This window comes from Papio anubis, chromosome 5 (genome assembly GCF_008728515.1).
Source record: "Papio anubis isolate 15944 chromosome 5, Panubis1.0, whole genome shotgun sequence".
NCBI classification, from domain to species: domain Eukaryota; kingdom Metazoa; phylum Chordata; class Mammalia; order Primates; family Cercopithecidae; genus Papio; species Papio anubis.
In genome coordinates, this window is record NC_044980.1 from 92,603,067 (window position 1) to 92,627,970 (window position 24,904).

Below are 24,904 nucleotides of genomic sequence, written 5' to 3' on the forward strand. Positions count from 1 at the left end.
CCAACATTAAATTTACATGAGTTCTAGTCAGGTTTTGTAGTCAGATCAATGATAGACTGTTGATCTCCAGAAATGTATGATTTTAAAATTTTTTATAGGGATTGTGTAGATGTGGTTGTTTTTCTGAAAAGTTTATATTTAAAATGAGTAACTAATTTAAAAAAAGGAGAAGTAAATGTACTAGAAGATCAGAATTTTCAAAGTAATATAACGGGCAATCCTTGTGCTAAAAAAATTGTCAGGAGGATAAAGCAAATACTTCTTTTTAATTTCCCTTTCCTAGTAGACCATTATTAGTTCCAAGTAGTTAGAAGAAAAGGCTTCAAATTCAAATGCTTGCTTTCTGGGGTAAGTCAGGTAACATAAAGATGTGACGTGGTCAGATGATTTGATGAATTGGAGAGTGGTAGAGAATTGAAACTGAAGAGAGGATGCTTGTCTAAAGACATTCATTCTCACCCTCTCTTTCCTCTCTGCCTTCTCTCTGTCTCTATCTCATAGCGCGCGCGCGCGCGCACACACACACACACACACACACACACACAGAGAGCACCAGATGTGATGTCTAAGTCAGAAATACATAGACATTGTAAGAAAAGATGGAATAGAATTTATCGTGAAAAGCTTTATTTCACCTTAAGTGATTTTTCACGTTTAGCTTCTTTGTTGTTGTCATTTACTTTTACTTCCCTAAACAATTTACCTAACATATCACTGAATTATTCATTCACTTAATTAGTCAATCAGTCTTTCAAGAAATAGTATTACATTTCCACTCTATTAAAAATTGTGAAACTCTGGGAAAATAGAAATGAATGAGGCAGTTCATGCCTTAAAGGTGAGCTAGCTAAGATACAATTAATAATCAGAGGTGAGAACAAGGTGCTGCAGGAATGCAAAAGATGTGTATTCAACTTAGTCTAAGAATGTCAGAGAAGCACTTGCAGAAGTGACAAAACTATGGCTGGAAGGAGAAAAAAGTTAATCAAGCAATGAATAGGGTGAGATCTTTCTAAGCAGAGAGAACACGATGAAAAAATACAGTGTATGAAGGAAGAGATTTATTTGAGTAACCGAGGAGAATTCGTTCTAAAAACAGCCTGGCAGCAAAAAAAAAAAAAAAAAAAAAAACTCTAGCTTCAAACAATCAGGGCAAAATACAGCTACCTCAGTTGTTCAGAATGTTTGAATCTTTGTCAGTTCCACATTGTATCCCTCCCCCTGCAGTGACAAAATTCAATATAATTTTAATGTAAAAATACTATTTATGTGCCTGCTCTAGTTATTGTCATTTGTTAAAAAATTCTTCTCTGAAATCCCTATACTCTGAGACCACAAACAAACAAACAAAACCTCCTCTGATTATATTTGATAAATGCATGTCAAGGAGAAACAAAAGAAATACAATAGTATATAGAAAGGGAAAACTACAGCGAGAAAGTAAGTGGCTAGTTCATTCTTAAACATAATTTCACAGAGTAAGTTTACTTCATATTTCAAAGAGAAAATGCAATTTTTATTACAATTGGGATTCAGAGTTATTTTATCATATCAATGTTTTAATTTTAATATAAACCTAATTGCACTTTAAAACACCAAAATAAAAGTCGAAGATATGCTTTAAAATGTGCATTTTATTGCTATTTTAAGCTGCTGTACAATAGCAAAATGAAAGAAACTGAATTAAACAAAATTATACATTGCCCTCTTTTAGTAAAAAAGTCCCTACAAATGGGGCAAAAATATCTGTTTCAATTGCACCCAAAGTTATGATATGAAAACGATAACAGAGTAACACTATCTTGGAAAATTCATCAGGAGAAACTTTACACTGACCTGGGTAAGACTCTGCTAATTTAATTTTATCGTTTCAAGTGAAAGTGACTTGAAACCAAGGGAGACTAATTTGAATAGTAAGCTTAATAGCAAATGCCTCAGTACATTATGCAGATAATAACAACTCCCGTGTGGATAATAGAAGTTAGCAAGAGTACTGAAAATTACACTTTTTTTTTTCTTGCCACAGTGAAAATGAACAGACATTGAGTCTTATCTCCTTATCCACATACTAAAATAGAAATTGCTTTCCAGGTTTTACTAATTTTACTGACGGGCTATTATGTGAAGGATTTTTTTCTCTTATGCATTTATTTTGATTTAATTTAAAAGTACACCCAGAAGCAATATTTGAAAGTTATAAAAAGTCAGAAAAGGAAAATTCTAGTCATGTACACATCTATGATTTCATATGGCTTTATCAGCAGCATTCATTATGATATCCAAAAATAAAATGAGAAGATTTCTGTTCCAAATGAGTCTATATTAAGCAAAAGATATTCTGCTGCCTCTTTGAAAAACTGGATGTATCTGAAATTAATGCGAACGCCTAAAGCGCACACACAAACTTTACACTGTCAAATACCATAAATGCCATTATGAATAAGTCTGAGATGTTTAGTATTTGCATATGAATTTAAATTAGTCTAGTAAATTATACTTCAAATAAAAGTAAGACTTTCATTTCTCCAATATAGAGTTTTAAAAGAAATCAGCACTGGGAGAGATTATATAGCTACACATTGAGGGAACCCGAAAGACAATTCTATAGCACAGACCTTCTAAGAGCACTTCAGTAAAATGAACACAAGACTCAGAGTCAGAAGACTTGAGTTCCTGTCCTGACTGCAGGTTAGGACCACTTGTGATTTATAAGGGCAGTGTTAAACAATTGCTCTGCTACTTTTGCCTTTGTTGATGTGTACAATGCACCTGATATAATGTGTTCATTTGCGCACATATGCACATAGGGGTGCAGGTGTTTAAGAAAATATCCGTCTTAACAAACAGCAAATTACTTCCAAATTTCACTTAAAATTCGAGTCATGTTGACTGTGCTTAAGCATTTTGTTCTACAGCATAATAATACTTGGTGAAATTTCTTTTTTTGTTAACTCCACCAAGTTTTTCAATGCTTGTTTAATTCAGACAAGTTAATGCAACATAAAATATTTTAGCTTAGTTAATAAAGTAAAACACCCTGGTCTGTTTGAAAATTCAGCTACTCCCCAAAATGGTTAACTAAAGCAATCTCACAAATCCCGGGCAGTTTCAAAGGATGTACACTGAATTGGTCTATATGACTCCATTCTGGGAATCCATTCTCTCTCCCACATCTAACAGTAGGCATTAAAGATCCAAAAGGAACTTAAACTAGAGATGTAACAAAAGGCTTGACAGTTGCCTGAGGGAAAACATTTTCTCCCCTAAAGTATGTGGGCTTTATTTAAGAGATCCATTAAATTAATTTATAATATTTCACATTTATTTTAATAATGGCAATATAATCTCAGAGTAAGTGACATTAATACATTTACATTAATCTAGATAGAAGATTTGGTTCATTTTCCAATTGGCATCTTAAGGCAACAAAATGCTGGAAGCATTGTTATACTTTAAAAATCATCTAGTCTAGTTATTAAAAAAATATTTCTAAGAAAGAGTCTCCTAGCTACCGCGAAGATCGGGGTATGTGAGAGATTGAGTTTATCTCCTTTACCATTAATCATTATCATTAGTACCATTATGTTGTATGAATAAATGATGTGGGGTGCTTTTCCATAATTGCATAGTAACATTACACAATTGGAAAAATATCTTTGACTGAAGCACAATTAAGCCAAATACCCCATTCCAATTAAAATGTCTTAATATATTAATATTTTCATACTTAACATGGGAAAGCTAATGTACCAAGTATTGGGAATGGAGTGGAAAACAGATTCTGTCTCCAAACCAGTCTAGCATACAGTCCGATACTGAAGAGAAATAATTAAACAATTTTGCAAATAAATATAAATGTACAGCTTGCTAATTACTATGAGAGTGACATGATGCTGCAAAACCATATTGTACAGGATGTGACATAGACTTGGAGATAAGAGATGACTTCTCAGATGAATGATTGGTGAAGTGTGATTATATACAAAGATTTAGAAAAATCTATATCTAATTGTAGACTTATCTACAACTGTAACGGGAGAGCCACTCTTTATGTAACTGTAACTTTCAATTACGTATACCAGTATGACCATTCTTCACAACAATGAGATCAGAATAGACCTCAACTTGTTGGCACTTTTCTCATCATCGCTGTTTCCTGGCCTGAGCAAATTATGAATTAAACATTATGTCCATAATGAAAATTGATCTTAAACTGTAAATGTACACTCAGAGTAAGATTCCACCTTTCTATAAGCTTTCTTACATTCTTTCATTGTTGTTGAGCAAGTAACTATTCAATAAGTTTCTTCAATATAACTATTCAGTTTATATGTTAGAAAATCTTAAGATAATATTTAAATGTAACATTTTTTCTTATTTACTGAAGAAATACTTGCACCAGTTCTACAATCATTTAGAAAAACATATTCTGAAAAAATTATTCTTTGAAAACGCTCTTTGGGATTAAAAATAGCAACTTTATATTAGAAACCTAGACATTCAAACCACAACTCTTGTTTTCAGTCAGAATTGACTTATGATATGACTTCGAATTCATCTCAGTGTCTTGATTTCTCCATCAATAAAGGAGAAATTAAAATTATTACCTAGCTAGAGGGGTCTTATAAGGAATTAATGTATTTAAATTTTTTTAGAGTCTAAGATAAAAGGTTCTAGATGAGTACAAAATATTACTCAAGATGAATGTTATAGTTAATCTCGCATTCAGGTTAATAAATATCACTTTAGATCAAAGGTTTATTTTTTGCATTTCTGCAGAATTATAGTTATTTATCTTCAACATTCTGCTGATGGTAATTTTTTTAAGTGTCATGAACTGTTACTAGAGACTGAAGAAAATAGTTCTCGGCACTTTCCAATTCTGTATTTTGTGGCATTATCTACAGCAGCTATATTGTGCAAGTAACCTTCAAAATTAAAAGTAGCATCTCTGGATCAAAAAAAGAAGAAGAAAAGTACCTAGCAAGCCAATAACAATAACAATTTAAGCAATGAGAAATTAATACTATGTAATAAAGATCTAGAACCAAAAAGAACATGGCATCATTGGGAAGATTGTAATGACAAGTTTTTAAGTTGCTGCCTGCCTATTACAATTTATTTTAAATAACATAAGCTAAATAAAAGTTCTTTTAACTTTCATTGACATTAGTTAAATATAAGTGAGAAACTCTCTTTTTGGGCAAAGACTTATTTTATTTATGTTTGCTTATGGGACAAATGACCTGACCTTGCTTTTTCTTCATACTGATTTTAAACATGTGGCATAGAACACAGGGACATAATGCAACTAAAAACACTGCAGAAGATTAACAGAAATAATCTGATGTGTTGTGGTTTGGAAATTTTTGTGCCAAATTTCTTTAAATATTTTGCTCACTTCATTAATATTTATTTGGGTTTTCATTGACTTTTGGAAGGAATGAGATTTAGTAGTTAGATATAAAAATGAAAAGACGTCCAGAATCCCTATGGACTCCCTATTGACTTGAATAAATGTAGCCAAACAACCTTTTGCCCATGTATTTACATATGTGTACATATTGCTCCTGGATCAAAAAATAAAAATCTGTGCATTATCCCAAATCTACATGAGAATCGTAAACATTAAAAAATTATAAAATTATAATACTAGGGGTGAGTAATTTTTCCTATTAGTAATATTTTTCTTACTTTTAGACACCATAAGAGATATAAATAAGCAGCTCATAATGATTTTTGTGATTCTCTGAAATTGGTTTTGGGAAATATATCCTTGAGGTCAATTTAATTCAAATATCTTTTTAAAAAAATTTAGTGGCAAATTTAATTAGTTACAAAGGTTTTTTTTTTTTTTTTTTTTTTTTTTTTTTTTTTGAAGGGGTATAGCACTGTAAGAAGAGCCTAGGAATGAATGGACAGTAACTATTCAATTTGATGATATGTTAGGCAGTTTCTAGAAAGTTTTATTACCTTATAAAACCAAAGACATGAACAGAGCTTTAAGATCATCTAGTCTAGTTATTCGAACATTTTTCTAAGAATCTCTTCGCTGCCACTAAGGTCAGGGTATGTGATAGATTGAGTTTAGCTCCTTTACCATTATTCAAACAGATCTATTCTGAGTTTGCCTTTTATATATAGCAGTTCCATAAAAGTTTCATTGCAAAAAATGGTTAAGCTGCTTAAAACAGTTTGAAATCCACTGCTTTACACTATACTTTGGAGATGAGAAATTTCTTCTCACCTGAAAGCCAGAGTGGAAATGGTTTTAATATCACGAAGTTAGTGCTTTGAACTTTGAAATAATTAAAGCATATTTTTTCTCAGATGTCAAGACTTCAGTGATACCTGTCCTAAGACCCTCAACTCCCTGCTCACTCTGTAACAGGTACACTCACCTCCGCTTTTATTTTATTTTTTAAAATAATTTGAGAATGCTTCTGCCCTAAAGATTTCATCCTGGATGTTCTCCATGGCTGAAATGGCCTTTCCCAAGATAACTGCATATGTCTTTCCTACAACTTGAAATTAGAAGAACAAGGCAAATTTGAGAACCAGTTTTCCTGTGATTTGCTCACTAATGTTTCTCCAGAACCCAGAACAATGCTTAGAACACAATGGATTCTCCATAAATATGTGATTATTGGAAGAAAAGAAGTAGTTAGAAATGAACAACTGATTAGCTAAATGTTCAAGTAATATTGAACTATTTGCATGTCTATTAATTAATCAATTTTAAAGCCATCTTTTTCATGTCAATTATGCAATAGTAACCACATTTGCATTACTGGTTTATTGATAAGAATTAGTTTTAAGGAAAATCTGCCCCTTTTTCATTAATATATGTAGATCTAATTGGAGATAAAATTTCAATGATTATTTTTAGATACATGAAAATTTGGGCATTGCCTCTTAACAAGATTACATTTTTGATTATTATGTAATCAGCTATCACTTAGCTCACAAATTTAGGCAAAAATCTTGATTAAAATTACCACTGTTATTTTAAAATAATGTAATTCTGCTTCTTACCCTGAATCAGACACTCACTCTGCCATACACATCCGGAGGACTTTCTTGATTAAAACACTGAGTTATCTAATTACTTCTGTGCCCTACAAATGTATAGCATATGTTGAAAAAGTAGAAGCATGAGACTTTTTAAAATAGATTTTCTATTTATCTTTCTTACTGAAAATTTTAACCCATGCTACTTAATTATCTTTATTTAAGCATTAAAGTTTCTCAATAAAATGTGTAATTTGTGTTCTTTGTTATGCTCATTTCCATTTTTGGAAATATTGTTAAGCTTGTTTGAATATATTTGAAGCACTAATAACAAGAAAAAGCTTATTTTCTCCATAGAAAAACTAGTTGTCTCAATTTTGCCTTGTTCTTCTAATTTCAAACTTTTTTTTTTTTCCCCCCGGTTATACAGTGACTTTTATGTATTCTAGAGAAATTACCACTTATCTAAGTGCATATAAAAATTACTCGTCAAATAATTATAGTAATCATCACCACTTTGTATATTTGTATTTATTTTCTCTGCATGTATTTCTCAACAATTTTGATTCTTTCTTTTCCAGAATATAAAACTTATATTTCCTAAAACATTCCTTTTAAATTTTAACTCGCGTGTGTGTGTGTGTGTGTGTGTGTGTGTGTGTGTGTGAGAGAGAGAGAGAGAAAGAGAGAGAGAGACAGAAAGGGAGATTTCAGCTTGAGAGTAAGCTATGTTAAACTTTATCACTAATAAATCTCATAAATGTCTGGATGTGTCTAGACTCAAAGAGTGGTGCCTTGATTAAGTGAAAGTCTGTTTCATTGGGAAGTCAAATAAATTTTGGGGAAAGCACTAATTCTAAGGAAAGAGGGTGTCAGCCCAAGGCTGGCACAATAATAATACTTTTCTTATTCCCAGGAATAGGACCTGGCATATCACTGCAGCACAATTAATATTTTAAATGTCTGGTTAAAAGAACAGCTGAGAATAAAGTATAGTCACTTCCATCTACATTTTTAAATTCAGCCTAAATGCCATAAACTTGTATGTGAATCCAACAGAGAAGGTTATTAAAAACAAACAAATAATAATTTAAAAAAAATCCAAAACCTAAGGATGTGGGTAAAAGATGTTATTTTTACCCACACAGACACACTCACACATGCCTGGACATACACAATCTCTACAATATAGTGAAAAAGAAAGCAGCATTGATCAGAGACAAATACAGAAATGTAGATGTCTCTGTGTGTGTGTGTGTCTGTGTGTGTCTGTGTGTGTTGTGTGTAACAATAGAGCTCAATTATCTAGGCTTTTCACAAAAAAACATACGGCAGCTTTGGCTCAGAAGGATAATTCATCCTGCCTTTGGCCATACCAACCTCCTAATTATGGCCACTATTTATTCTGCCTTCCTCGTTGTTTTTGCTTGTTTCTTCTTCCGGAAACAGTAAATTATTCACTACCCCCATCTCTGTTTCTCTCTCTCTTTTCACACAGTCCCACAGACACACACACCTACACATACAGAGTTCTCATCTGGCTAGCTCCTAGTCAATTGTACAAAACCTCTAGGCCTAAATTTAATTCCTCTGAAATAAATCAGAAGTGAAATTAGTCTCCATTTTTTATTTTCCCTCAGACTACCCTACATTTTGTTTTACAATATTATGATTTATAATTCCATATTAATTATTCATTGGCTCACCCAGTAGGCTATGAAGCCCATCAGGCTAGATTATTCGACTGTATTATTCCACAATATAACTCAGCATATAATACACAGTGAAGATGTGCTAAGAATTTGGTGAGTGACTTGATGATTGGAGACTGGCCTTTGGGCCCATGTTCCAGCAGCTCCCCTGACAGCATGTTGTGCATCTGTGGCTGAAGGAGCCATAATAAAAAAAAGAACCGACAATGGGAAATGCTGCTTTAGCATCTTTTAGGGCAATAGCAGCTGGGACTCTTTGCAGAAATATTAGCCTTCTTGAATATGGGTTTCCAGAAGTGGTAGCACGTGCTATTATTGCTTGATTATAGCTCAGAAACATGTTTATTCTTGTCTGTTCTCATCCCTTACATTATAACTGTGCTCAAAGCGTCTATTCCACCATCAAATTGAGGGCAATTTTAATGAGTCAAGTTTTATTAAACTCATTGGAATTTTATTAAAATTCTACTTTTATTCAACACTGAGAATGACCAATGTTGTCTATGTACAGATATCAAACAACATAGAACTGTCCTCACTCAAGAACAAATAATAAAGAAATAATACTTCCAACATGGGACCTAGTGATTTCATGCAACAAATATTTATGAAATATTATCAATATATGGAGGAGAAAGCAAACTTTTGAAAGAGAGAAAAACATTTTTGAAACCAGTACTGTTATTGGGGTCTAGTATCTTGGTACCCTAGAGAAAACTGTAGGATCTACGCTCTGTTTTTGGAGGTAGCTTAGAAGGTAACCTTTGGCATGTTAACTTACACAGAATTAAACAAAATTTCCCATGTTTTGCAGGCATATATTTATGGTGACTCTGTTAAGCTTGAGATGGATCTTCTGTTTACCATTGATTGAATTATTCAGAGGTAATCATTCTTATATGTTTTGAAGCAGTTCTTCAAAATGAATTTATGTAATACTGCATCCCATATTGTATTCCTATGTCCCGGGACTTAACCACTTTCATTCCGTTTATCTGTCTATCCATACATTCTTCCATGTGCTCTCTACTATTTATTGAATTTTAATTATGCCATTAGTGTGTTATATACATTTAAAATGTCAACATATTTATCTCTTACAGCAACCATTTGGAATGAACATGGGTGCTGACAAGCCTATTTCCCTGACAAGTAGATTCATTAACCTGAGGTTCAATTACTTTTTCAAGGTGAGACATCTAGTAGACAGTGAAACTGAACCGTGAACTCATGCCCGTATGCAGGGGTTTGTGATCCTCACAAATACACATCTCCAGATTAGTTTACTGGATCAGGTTGTGAAATACCAACTTCTTCCCTTTTGCTAATACTATGTTAGAATGATGAAATGTAGGATAAAATGTAGAGCAGAGTGATGAAATGAACTGAAGCAGAAAGCAGAAGACAAAATGGCTTTGCTTGCCTCATATAAAAATTTCGGAATAATTGGAAAAATAGTTGTAGAAGTTCACGCCTCTGATAGACTGTAGGAGTGTGAACATCTTCAGTTTTATCATAACAAACCTTGGTATGGAATTTCTTAGTCCTATCTATATTTTAGTGAATGGAAATTACAATTATATATCACTGATTAATTTGTTGATTCCTGGGTTACCCCATCGTTGCTTTCTTTTAAGTAATTTTATGAGAATTTTGATGGCACTGCTAAGCTAGCAAATATTTTACTTCAAAAGTTTCTGAATATTCTCTAATTCAAAGGAATGATTCACCAATTTTGAGATTATATTTTCTTAAAAAACAATCTACCTATTTAAGGAATAACTTTAGGTTGAAGATATTTGATTTTCATTGTCCAGATGTATTTTTATTAATTTATTACATGTTTTCTTTATGATAAGTTTATTTTATTTAATATATAGTCCAGTGGAAACTAATTATGGGCTTAATCCCGTGTATTTTGTTGTTGTTTCCAATGTCGTAAACTATACCTGGTCCCTGGACATCAGACTCATGAATAAAAGCCACCAGTTACAATGGAAATTGATTAGGAAAATGATGTTATAATTCTCAGCATTACTGTAAGGTAATTTAGAATATATCTGCTCTCATGATGGGATACATGCATTACTGATTTAGAAAGGTGATATTTTATCAAAGCATGTGGAAGTCTGTATATGGGAAACATTCTTGATTCTCATTCTTTGTCTCTGTCTCAATATGTTTCCCTTTTTGTTTCACATGTATATGTATTATACATATATATACAGTCATGCACCACATAACAATGTTTAAGTCAATGATGGACAGCATATACAATGATGGTCCCATAAGATTATAACACAGTAATTGTACTGTATCTTTACTATGTTCAGATATGTTTAGATACCCAAACAGTTACTATTGTTTTACAATTCTCTATAGTATTAAGTACAGAAGCATGCATTTCTTGGAATGTATCCTTCTCATTAATGAATGCATGACTGTATCTATGTCTATCTATATCTATTTTGCTATCCTCTATCTCTCCTCTTTCTTTGTTCTGTGACTTTCTGTATTATTTTCTGCCTCTTGCGTCAGTCTGTCTCTTTCTCCCTGTCTTTGTTTCTGTTTCTCAAATTATTTATTCAGGTGGAAAATAGAAAAAGATAGTTTGCTGGAACTTGTAACATGTATGGCAAGTTAAAATTGGTGAATATGACCCTCAGTGTGAAATATCATACTTAAGAAGTTAAAGTGCAGTTGTAAAACGTAGAAGATTGTGTTTACTAAGAAAGCAAGAATTAAGCTAGATAACTTTAATGAAAATCTTACTACACAAGATGTGTAAATATAAACATTGTTCATAAATTTGCTAATTTATCTTTCCTGCTAAGAAAATCATTCTGCTTATCTTAAAGTCAATATCCAACAATATAAATAAACAGGAAAATTAATTTAAAAAGGAAATGTGTTGTTTTAGTTTTTAGAAAAGTTAGAAAGAATACTTTTAAAAAACGTACGTAATGCTAAAAAAAATTGCACTGAGGAAAAATGTAGCAAACATAGAAATCCCCAGATAAATTAGCAACATTTACAATTTTTAATCCTTTTTAGTTTCCTGGGAAGTTGGTATAAATAGAGGTTATAGTAATTATTGTCTGTTAACATTTGTAAATTATTTGAAAAAACAGGAAGAGCAAATTGCCTTAATTATTTTTCAGTGAAATATTATATTGATGATTTTGTTTTAAAAACGTACTCATGTTAAAAGTGATTTTATTTTCAAAGTAAATTTTATGATAATGATCATCATATATATTTTCATTTATTTAGCATTCTCAATTTACTGTGGTTTTCCCGAAGTAAACAATATTATCAGTATTTCATTCCTTCTTATGGCTGCAGGGCATTCCATTTTGTGGCTATAACTCTTTTTTTATGAGTATGCAGTAGTGTATTATTAATGGGATACATAAGATATTTTGATACAGGCATACAATGTGTAATAATCATGTCAGGGTAAATAGGGTGTCCATCATCTCAAGTATTTATCATTTCTCTGTTACAAACATTCCTATTATACACTTTTAGTTATTTTTATTTTTATTTTATTTATTTATTTATTTATTTTTTTTTTTTGAGGCGGAGTCTTCACTTTGTCGCCCAGGCTAGAGTGCAGTGGCACCATCTCGGCTCACTGCAAGCTCCGCCTCCCGGGTTCGCGCCATTCTCTTGCCTCAACCTCCTGAGTAGCTGGGACTACAGGCGCCCGCCACCGCGCCCGGCTAATTTTTTGTATTTTCAGTAGAGATGGGGTTTCACCGTGTTAGCCAGGATGGTCTCGATTTCCTGACCTCGTGATCCGCCCGCCTCAGCCTCCCAAAGTGCAGGGATTACAGGCATGAGCCACCGCGCCCGGCCAAGTTATTTTTAAATGTATAATAAATTATTGGGTTTTGTTTTGTTTTTTCAAGATGGAGTCTGGCTCTGCCCTCCAGGCTGGAGTGCAGTGGTGCGATCTCGGCTCACCGCAACCTCTGCCTCCCGGGTCAAGCAATTCTCCTGCCTCAGCCTCCCGAGTAGCTGGGACCACAGGTGTGCACCTGGTAAGTTATTTTGGTATTTTTTAGTAGAAATGAGGTTTCACCATTTAGGATGGTCTCGAACTCCGGACCTCAGGTAATTTGCCCCCTTTGGCCTCCCAAAATGCTGGAATTACAGGCGTGAACCACCATGCCCGGCCAATGAATTGTTGTTGACTGTAGTAATCTTGTTGTGCTATCAAATATTAGGCCTTATTCATTCTATCTAACTATAGTTTTGTTACCATTAACCATCCCTAATTTCCCCTACAACCCCTAACATGTGTTTCACCATCTGGTAGTGATCCTTCTACTCTCTATCTCCATGAGTTCCATTGTTTTAATTTTTAGCTCACACAAATGAGTGAGAACATGCAAAGTTTGTCTTCCTGTGCCTTGCTTATTTCACTTAACATAATCTCCTCCAGTTCCATCCATGTTGTTGCAAATAGCAGGACCTTATTCTTTTTTATGACTGAGTATGGTAATTCATTGTGTATATGTACCACATTTTCTTTATCCATTTGTCTGTTGATGGACACATAGGTTGCTTCCAAATCTTGGCTATTGTGAATCGCACTTCAATAAGCATGATACTGCAGATATCTCTCCAATATACTGATTTCCTTTCTTATAGATAAATACCTAGCTAGATGATTGCTGGATAACATGGTAGTTCTATTGTTAGTTTTTTGAGAGACCTCCATACTGTTTTCCATAGTGGCTGTACTAATTTATTTGATACGTTCCCACTAATAGTGCAGAAGGGTTCCCTTTTCCCCACATCCTCACCAGCATTTCTTATTGCCCGTCTTTTGGATAAAAGCCACTTTAACTGGAGTGAGATGATATCTCATTGTAGTTTCGATTTACACTTCTTTCATATTCAGTGTTTTTGAACATCTTTTTCTATATCTGTTTAGCATTTATATGTCTTCTTTTGAAAAATGTGTGCAGATCTTTTGCCCGTTTTTAAATCAGATTATTAGACTTTTTTTTCTTGTTGAGTTGTTTGAACTCCTTATATATTCTGGTTATTAATCACACGTCAGATGGAGAGTTTGCAAATATTTTCTCCAATTTTGTGGGTTGTCTCTTCACTTTGTTGATTCTTTCTTAGCTGTGCAGAAGCTTTTTAACTCAATGTAATCCCATTTGTCCATTTTTTGCTTTGGTTCCTGTGCTTGTGGGGGATTGCTCAAGAAAACTTTGCTCAGCAAATGTCTTGAATGTCCTGGAAAATATAGTTTTAGGTCCTTGATTTCAGTCTTTAATTCTTTTTTTATATAATTAGGGGGAGGAGTTTAGTTTCACTCTTCTGTATATAGATATCCAGCTTCCCCAGCATTATTTATTGAAGAGATTGTCCTTTCCCCAATGAATTTTCTTAACACCTTTGTCAAAATGAGTTCACCATAAATGTGTGGATTTCTTTCCAGGTTCGCTGTACTATTCCATTGGTCTATGTGTCTGTTTTTATGCCAGTAGCATGCTACTTTGATTACTATAGTTCTGTGATATAATTTGAATTCAGGTAATGTGATTCCTCCAGTCTTGCTCTTTTTGCTCAAAATGCTTTCGACTATTCTGATTATTTCATAGTTACATATACATTTTAGGATTATTTTGTCTATTTCTGTGAAGAATATCATTGATATTTAACTGGATCTCATTGAGTATATAGATGGTTTTGGGTAGTGTGGACATTTAAAAAATATTGATTCTTCCAGTCCATACATTTTGTGGTATATTTACATTTTATTGTGTCCTCTTCAATGTATTGCATAAATATTTAACAGTTTTCACTTTAGAGATCTTTCACTTCTTTGGTTTATTCCTAGGTATCTAATTCTTTTGTAGCTATTGTAAATAGGATTACTTTATTGCTTTCTTTTCCAGAAAATTTGCTGTTGGCATATAGGAATGATACTAATTTTTGTATGTTGATTTTGTATACTGCAACTTTACTAAATAGTTTTAATAGTTTATTGATGTGATCTTTAGATTTTTCCAATTATAAGATCATATCATCTGGAAACCAGGATAATTTGACTTCTTCCTTCCCAGTTTGGATTCCCTTTATTTCTTTCTTTTGTCCAACTGCTCCAGCTAGAACTTCCAGTACCAAGTTGTCATTGGTCATTGGGGCAAGTGGCATCCTTGTTGTGTTCCAGATTTTAGAAGAAAGGCTTTCAGTTTTTCCTTATTCAGAGTGACACTAGCTGTAGGTCTGTTTTACATGGCTTTTAATGTGCTGAGGTATGATCCTTACTCCCATTTTTTTAAGGTTTTTATCATGAAGAGATGTCGAATTGTATGAAATCCTTTTTCAGCATCAATTAAAATGAACATATGTTTTTTATCCTTCATTCTGTTGATAGGATGTATCATATTGTTTGATTTCCCTGTGTTGAACCTTTCGTCAGCAAATTGTGATCATATGTTTTTTATCCTCCATTCTGTTGATAGGATGTATCATATTGTTTGATTTCCCTGTGTTGAAATCCTTTTTCGACATCAATTAAAATGAACATATGTTTTTTATCCTTCATTCTGTTGATAGGATGTATCATATTGTTTGATTTCCCTGTGTTGAAATCCTTTTCATCATCAATTAAAATGAACATGTTTTTTATCCTTCTTTCTGTTGATAGGATGTATCCTGTTGTTTGATTTCCCTGTGTTGAAATCTTTTTACATACCTAGGATAAACCTCACTTGGTCATGATGAATAATCTTTTTAATGTGTTGTTGAATTCTGTTTGCTAAATTTTGTGGAAGATATTTGCATCAATGTTAATCAGGGATATTGGCTTATATTTTTTTCTTTTTTGATGTGTCTTTTAATGATTTTGGTATCAGGGTAATACAGGCCAAATAGAATGAGTTTGGAAATATTCCCACCTAATCTTTTTTCAGAATAGTTTGACTAGAATTGATATTAATTATTCTTTAAATGTTTGGTGGAACTCAGCAGTGAAGCCATCATGTCTGGGGCCATTTTTGGCTGGGAGATTGTTATGACTTCAATCTCATTACTAGTTATTGGTGTACTGAGGTTTCAGATTTCTTCATGCTTCAATCTTATAGGTTATATATGTCTAGGAGTTTGAACATTTCTTCTGGGTTTTCCAATTTATAAGTTTGTAGCTGCTTATAGTAGTTTCTAGTGATCTTCTGAATTTATGTGGTGTCAGTTGAAAGTATACTTTTTCATCTCTGATTTTATTTGGGTCTTCTCTCTTTTTTTCTTCATCTTGTTGACCCTTTGTATTTTTCTGTTTTGTTTTGTTTTGTTTCAATATCATTCATTTCTGTTCATATCTTTATCTCTTCTACTAATGTTGGGTTTGGTTTTTTCTTGCTTTTTTAATTCTTTAAGATGCATCGTTAGAGTTTTATCTGAAGGTTTTCCACATTTTTGATGTAGACACTTTGCTATAAATGTTCCTCTTAGTACCACTTTTGCTGTATTTTATAGACTTTGGAATGCTGAGTTTCCATTATTATTTATTTCAATAAATTTTTCAATTCCCTTGTTTATTTCTTCATTGATGAACTGGTCATTAAGGAACATATTGTTTAATTCCTACACGGTCATACATTTACAAAGTTCTCATCTTTATTGATCTATAGTTTTGTTCCTCTGTGGTCAGAGAAGATACTTGATATGATTTAAATTTGTAAATTTTAAATTTTCATTCAGATTTGTTGTGTGGTATAGTATAAGGTCTATACTAGATAATGATTCATGTGCTGAGAAGAAAAATGTGTAATCTGCAGCCACTGGATGACTGTCCTGTAAATATCTAGTACGTAAATTTGGTCTAGAGTATAGATGAAGTTAAAGGTTTCTTTATCTAGTTTCTATCTTTATTATCTGTTCATTGATGAAAGTGGGGTGTTAAAGTCTACAACTATTATCGCACTAGGATCTATCTCTCTCTTTATCTGTAATACTAGTTGATTTATATATCTGGGTGTTCCAGTGTTGTGTGCATACATATTTACAATCACCATGTCCTCTTGCTGAATTGACCCTTTTATTATAATATAAAGATCTTTGTTTCTTTTTATAGTTTTATCTAAGTCTATTTTGTCTGATACAAGTATAGCTACTCCTGCTTTTTCTTTTTTGGTTTCCATTGGCATGGAATAACTTCTGTTCTTTTATTTTCAGTCCATATATGTCTTTGGAGGTTCAGTATGTTTCTTGAAAGCAATAGATCATTGGGTTTTGTTTGCTTATCCATTCAGCCACTCAATGTCTTTTGATTGCAGAGTTTAGTCCATTTATATTCAATGTTATGAATAAGCAGAAATTTACTAGTGCCATTTTGTAACTTACTTTTTGGTGGTTTTATGGTCTTCTTTTCCATTTTGTGAAGCTGATTTTCTCTGGCAGTATGTTTTAATCTCTTGCTTTTAATTATTTGTATATCTATTGTAAGTTTTTTGAAGTTACAATGAGGCTTGCAAATAATATCTTATAACACATTATTTTAAACTGATGGCAACTTAACACTGATTACAACAACAAACCAACCAACTAACAAACAAGCAGAGAAAACTAATACAAATCTATACTAATTTCATCCCCCCTTTTAACTTTTTGTTGTTTCTATTTATATCTTACTATACTATGTCTTGAAAAGTTGTTGTAGTTATTATTTTTGATAGGTTCATCTTTTTGTCTTTCTACTCAAGATATGAGTAGTTTACTCACCACAATTACAGTTATAATATTTTGTATTTGTCTGAGTACTTATTTTTACCATTGAGTGTTGTACCTCAAGATGATTTCTGGTTGCTTGTTAATGTCCTTTCTTTTAGATTGAAGATCTTTTCTCTATAGGACAGATCTCATGTTAATAAAATCTCTCACCTTTTTTTTTTGTCTGACTCCCACTTTTACTTCTTCTTCATGTTTGAAGGATAGTTTCACTGGATATACTATTCTAAGATAAAAGTTGTGTTTTTTTTTTTTTCCTTCAGCACTTAAACATGTCATATCACTCTCTCCTGACCTGTATGTTTTCCACTGAGAAATATGCAGCCAGACTTATTTGAACTACTTTGTATGTTGTTTCTTTCTGCTAACCGCCGTTGGGATCATTTCTGTATCCTTGGCTTTGGAGTTTGTTTACTAAGTACCTTGAGGTAGTCTATGTGGGTTTAATCTGCTTGCTTTTCTATAACCTCTTTGTATTTGAATATTCTCTAGGTTTGGAAAGTTAGCTGTTATTATCTCTTTGATTAAATATTCTCACCTGATATATTTTTCTACTTCTCCTTTAAGACCAAGAACTCTTAGATTTGCCCTTTTAAGGCTATTTTCTACATCTTGTAGGTGCACATCATTCTTTCTTATTATTTTTCCTTTTCTCTCCTCTGATTGTGTAAATTCAAATAGCCTGTCTTCAAGTTTACTAATTTTTTTTCTGCTTGATCCATTCTGAGAGACTGTAATGCATGCTTCACTGTGCCACTTGAATTTTCACCTCCAGAATTTCTGCTTTTTTTTTTTTTTTTTTTTTAAAAAAAAAAAAGGAACTCAATCTCTTTGTTAAATGGATTTGTTAGGATTCTGAATTCCTTCTCTATGCTATCTTGAATATCACTGAGCTTCCTTAAGACAGCTATTTTGAATTCTGTCTAGTGTTCACATATCTCTGTCACTCTGAGATCTGCCACTGTTGTCTTCTTTAGTTTGTCTGGCGAGGTCATGTTTTCCTGGATTGCCCTAATGCTTGTAAACATTCATTAATGTCTGGGTATTGAAGAGTTAGGTATTTATTGTGTTCTTCACAGTCTGGGCCTATTTGTACCAGTCTTTCTTGGGACGACTTTCCAGGTATTCAAAGGGGGTTGAGTGTTGTGATCTAAGATTTTAGACACTGCAGCCACATCTGCATTAGGGGCTGCCACAAGCCCAGAAATGCTCTTGCAGATTTGTAAATGTACCGCCTTGGTAGTCTTGAGTAAGATCCAAAATCCTCTGTATTACCAGGTAGAGACTCTTGTTCTTTTCTCTAACTTTTCCCCAAAGAAACAAAGTCTGTCACTCCATTCTGAGCTGCCTGAAGCTGAGGGAAGAGTTATACAATTACCTCTGTGGACATTACCCCTGTGACTGTGCTGGATCAGACCTCAAACCAGCACAGCACTAGGTCTTGTTCAAAGCCTGTGGCAACCACTGCCTGGTTACTGCCAGTGATCACTCAAGGCCCAAGGACTGTTTAGTCAGACGGTGGTAAATCCAGTCAGACTTGTGTCCTTCCCTACAGGGCACCAAGCTCCTTTCTCACCCGGGGTGGGTCCAGAAATCCCACCAGTTAGACGCCAGTTAGAATGGCGATCATTAAAAAGTCAGTTTCCTTCTTTTTTAATGTGCGGTTCTCAAAGGGAGCTCTTGTCCAGAAGCATCAGCATTACCTGGGAACTTGTTAGAAATATAGATTCTTTGTTTCTAGCATAGACTTTCCGGATTAGAAACTCTGGTGATCAACTTTGCAATGCCTTATACCAAGACTTTCAGGTGATTAGGACATGCTAAAATTTGAAAACTACAGCCTTTGACTTTATTTTTTTCTATTTTCTCTGCCTTTACTTTTTAATTGTACTTCCCTTACACCAAGTAATTAAATTAACTGTGGTGATGATCTTCTATAAGGTTTTGCTAATTTTAAAGCTGTTCACTTCCCAATCTTTTCCTGTTTTGAAGCCAGAGGGACCTTATAAAATAAGAATGTATTACGTTTCAATGCCTAACAATTGCCCTTAGCATGAGATGTAAACTCTTTATCACAGTATACAACTTCCTCTACAATTTGGCAATGCCCTTCTCTTTAGATTTATCTTTTCTTCATACAATTAGGTTCATTTTCAAACATAACAAACTCTTTTTAGTTACATATGTTCTTCCATATCTAGTGCTTGGAACACAATGAAATGTTTTCAACTTCCTTCTTCTTATTCTCCTCATCCACTTTTAACCAGCAATCTCTAGCCTCGAATTAATTCTTACTATAAAATTCCTCATCTCTTGAAATTCTTTTTGATACTGTAACATTGGCCAAGTCCCCTTGATATCCATTTCTGCCTATCTCCCCCATATTACTTACATTCATTACACTTAAGTATAATTAACTTTTAAATTATTTCTCTTTACATCTGAAATTAAATTTTGTGTGCCTATATCCCCAGCATTAGTGCTTCAGTTTTCTCATCATTAAAGTGAAGATTTAATTGTATTTCTATTATTGCCTGAAAATTAAGTGAAATCATACTTAGCCAAGTGCTGATATTAGTGCCATGATGTATTGAATGAATTAAATTTAACTCTACCCAATTACTATAAATTATAAATTTGATACTTAATACCATTTAGTTATGATATATGTATAACTATTTTGGTTATGGTTAAATATTTGTAAATTATAAAGATAGCTATCCATAGAAGGTGCAAATGTAGTAAATGATGCCTTTTAATGTACAGTAGGATTTTGCACTTTATTTCTATATATAATACATAGGGTAAATGACGTGTGTTTTGAGGAAATCACATTGGGATCTATCTAAAATATATGTCTGCTGGCAGACTACCAAGGAAAAAGCATGATGCAGTGCAAACCAGTCAAAATAATGCTTCATTTGACACTGCAATCACAGATTCTTGGATAATGAGCCTAGCTACTTTTCTTGATGATGTGCTGGTCTTGGAAGCACTTTGAAATTTTATTCAGAAGAACTTTGAAGTTTTCTCTCTCATAATTAGCAGGTGGTAAGTCACTGGAATGAATCTTTGGAAAATCAAGGTAAACTTGATGGGTAAACATTGCATGTGCTATACTTGTCACATTAGTCTTAAACTAATCTAGCCAACTTTTGAATCTGCAAGAAATTATATACATATCTATACATATATATACACATATACATTTGATACATATTACATACATATATATTATGTGAACACACACACATATATATTACATATATAATCAATCAAGGAAGTTAAACTTATATATATTACATATATATAAAATCAATCAAGGAAGTAAACAATAATATTGAATTTCTTACCAAATAAACAGAATGTCTTGCAATATGCTTGTGAACATAGAATAGCCAAGAAAGTGTTTTTATTTTCATTTGTTTCATGAGTTTCTTGAACAGCACAATGCCTTTGACTCTGTCTATCCCGGAACTTTATCATTTAAAATGTGTCATGTTATGATAAATCGTTTGGTGTTGAATCATTTGGATTTTGTTGTGCTTTTCCACCAAACCAGTATGAAACGTCTGATGCAATCTGGCATGACAAATTATAAATGATGAGTCACCTTGGAATGACAAAAATCAGCATTCATTTATTTGCTTTAAAAAAGATTTTATTAAAGTGAACATCATGAAAAGTTAACTGTAAAGTATATTAAGGCAGAGAGTATCAAGAAGGGAAAGTAAAGGTTACTCACAAGTACAATAGCTAATAAACAGATTTGACTAAACAAATCCATCACATGTAACTTAGAACATTTGTTATTAGTTAAATGTATAATCCCTATAAATAACTCAGATTTGTTTGCAAATCTATGTATAAAGCACATAATATATTGGCAATTGGACTGCAGTTACATTTTTTGCTCCATGTTGGCAATGTAAATACTGAAATGTTGAAAAGCTTTTTCTCTGGATACTGGAATTAGTTGAGAGATGGAGATAAAAATTTACACACACACACACCTATGAGGGAACTCTTGAAGGCAGGAGCTTCTGTTTATGCATTATGCCCTTAAGTCTTCAAGTTGCTGATCAGAAAATCATTTGAAAGAAAAATCTCTCAGCCTCACGAAGTTGCATTTTACTCTGTAAGGGTATGGTAGCCCTTCCTAGAGGCTATTGTGCTACTTCTCATCTTATTCTCTAAAATAGAATCGTTTACCTGCCTTTGCTTTTTTTGTGTGGAGATACTAGATTTTGTTTTAATTTATCACAGTTGGTGACGCATTTCTTTAGAAAAGGTTAGTCTTTGGGTTCTACCTCCTTCCAGGGAATAATTATCTCAATTTTATTTTCAACCCACTCTAGAGGGTCATTCAAGCACTCTTGTGATACTAAAAAAAAAAAAAAAAAATACGATTTCAAAGTGTATACAGAATTCAGCTACAGTATTTATCATCATTTCAAGACCACCACAGTGGTCCAAGGCCTCATAATTCTTCCCTGAATTATTCCAATGGAATCTTAACTAACTCTCTGTTTCTGCCTAGATCCCCTTTCTGTCTCTGCTTAAGAAAGAAGCCAAGTGCTGCTATTTTTATACTATGCTACTCTTGTGCTCCAGCCTTGACGTCCTTTGTAACTTCAGTTAGACTAAAACCAGAGCTGTATATATGATATTTGAAGGTCTGTGTATTCTGGCTCTCCCTGACCACTCTTCCCTTGCCAGTTACCACCTTTCCACTCACTGACTCTGATCCACTTTTATTAATTTCCTCCCTATTCCTCAAATACTCAGGCCTATGCACAACTAAAAAATTGCCATTTACTCTGCAGGGAATGCTCCTCCATAAGGTGTGTGTAAATCTCAACTCCTAATTTCCCTTCAATCTTTACTATAAAACTAGATTCTCAGTGAAATCATTCCTGATCACCCTACATAAAATTTTATTCACCTTTCTGATACTATGTGATACTTCCCTGCTTTGTTTTTTCCTTTGCTGTTACAATTATCTACATTTTATCACTTATTTATCTTATTTATTGTTTGTTTCCTTCACAACAGTGTAAGTACTGTGAGGGCAGAGATTGGTTTTCTTGCTGTTCTCTTCCTAGAAATTATGTTACAATCACTTAATAGTTTTTTAATTGTTGAAAATATGTATGAGTAATTCAATATGTGGCCATTTCCCAAGCAACTGAAATAATTTTACCATAAATAATTTTTATACATAAAAGTGTCCATTGAAATTGGATTTACCACATAACACCTTATTCTTATATAGGTAGTTTTCACTTTGTACAAAATGTAGTTACTACAGATTAAATAACACCAGTCCCCCAAAAGCACAGTTCAAATTTCAGTTATGGTAGTATATAAAGTGTAAGTAACTTCATGAAGTACAAACTTTGCTGCTAGCACCTTAGTCCACAAATCATTGTGTCAATAGAAGATCTACCTCATGATCAGTGACCAATCATATCACCTTTTCAAAGTCTGTGGGAAATTGTCACTACATATATATTATTCTGTTCATGCACAGATGTAAAGCATGTACTTGTGTTGACTCCTTACCACCCAGTGATAAATCTTTGTGACATTTTACAAAAAGAGATAATAAAAAGAGAGGATTGGCCAAGAAAAATAAAAGCATTGCAAATAAATGAAAAGTGATAACACTGGAAGTGAAATTTGAATCACCATAAGTGGAATTTCAGAAAAAAAAAAAAAAAGCTGACCATGGGAATATTGACTCTACCTCTCTTGAGAGCTTCTAGATATACTTCCAAGGAAACATAGCGGAAAGAAAATCTCTGATATATAAGGGAGGAAAGTGCTAGTGACAAAATGGATAATGAAGAAGTCTCAGACAAAATGACATCTACAAAAAAACCCCACAAAAAACACTTCACTTTGAAGGGACACTTGGAGATGTTTCATGCAATTGAAATGGCAAAGGACAGAATGTTGGAGCTGATCCAGATTTAGAAAGAAATATGACAATTTGTCAAGACATAGGCAAGATGCTCTCTCTCCCTTTTCATATCATAAGTTATAGGGTAAAAAGATAAGCACTGTCCAAACTACTCTTCCTATGTCATTTACAAATAAATAAAATGGTTTAATTCTCAATGTTTCTAAAGCTTTAAAATATAGTGCAATAAACAAATATTAGTTATATTTTTTCATTTCTTATAAAAATAACTGACAGTAAGAAAATTTTTAATGTTTTAACAAAAAGATTTAAAAGTCACAGAACAGTTATTAAGATCACCCTGCATGATTTCATATTGCCCTGTAGTTATTGTGGTCACACACTACCATGCAGAGTGAGGACTGCCTATATTTAACTGTTTCAGTATGTCTAGATTGTAGTTCCTGATCTCTTATCAATAGCTCATGCTACCTAAAATCAAACACTCTACCTCTCTGAATCTAAGGTTTCTCAGATTCAACTTCAGTAGATTATCTCAAAGGACTGCCTCATTCCAAGTTGTTCTGTCTAAATATATTTTCTAGAGATTGATTTTGCAGTATCTGCTATGCTTCTGTTCATGTTTGTGATATGAAAAAGGTTGGTATAAAAATAAAAAATAACATTATTGTAGTTCTTGAAATATTGAAGATTATAAACTTTTTTCTAGTATTATATTGATTTGACTTGCTAAAATGAAATACAGGCCAGGGGCTGTGGGCTCATGCCTGTAATCCCAGCACTTTGGGAGGCTGAGACAGGTGGATCACTAGGTCAGGAGATAGAGACCATCTTGGCTAACACGGTGAAACCCCGTCTCTACTAAAAATACAAAAGAATTAGCCGGGCACAGTGGCGTGAGCCTGTAGTCCCATCTACTCGGGAGGCTGAGGGAGGAGAATGGTGTGAACCTGGGAGGCGGAGCTTGCAGTGAGCCGAGATCGCGCCACTGCCCTCCTGCCTGGGTGACAGAGCGAGACTCCATCTCAAAAGAAAAAAAAGAAAGAAAGAAAAAAGAAAGAAAGAGAGAAAGAGAGAAAGAGAGAAAGAAAGAAAGAAAGAAAGAGAGAGAGAAAGAAAGAAAGAAAGGTGTAAATCCAAGTATTTTGTTTTACTTCTGAGGTTACCAAATATTACTTCAAGAAATTTTATTTTATATGACTGATTGGATTCTTCTTTAATTTTATTTTTATAATATGTGTAAAAATATTTTCACTTATATGCATGGCTAATGGAGTGATTTTTACTCTTTGTATCAATGAAACCGTCTACTTCTTTGCTGTCCTTCTTAGTAAAAAAAAATTAGTAGTAAATATTTGTTGAGGTTTTACTATTTTATTTCTAAATATTTGTTTCCAACTAGTCTTCTCAATACCCTTTGAAATTTATATTGTCACTATTTTAAAAATAAGGAAACTGAGATTAATAAAGAATAGGTAAATTAGTCAAAATTAGCTATATT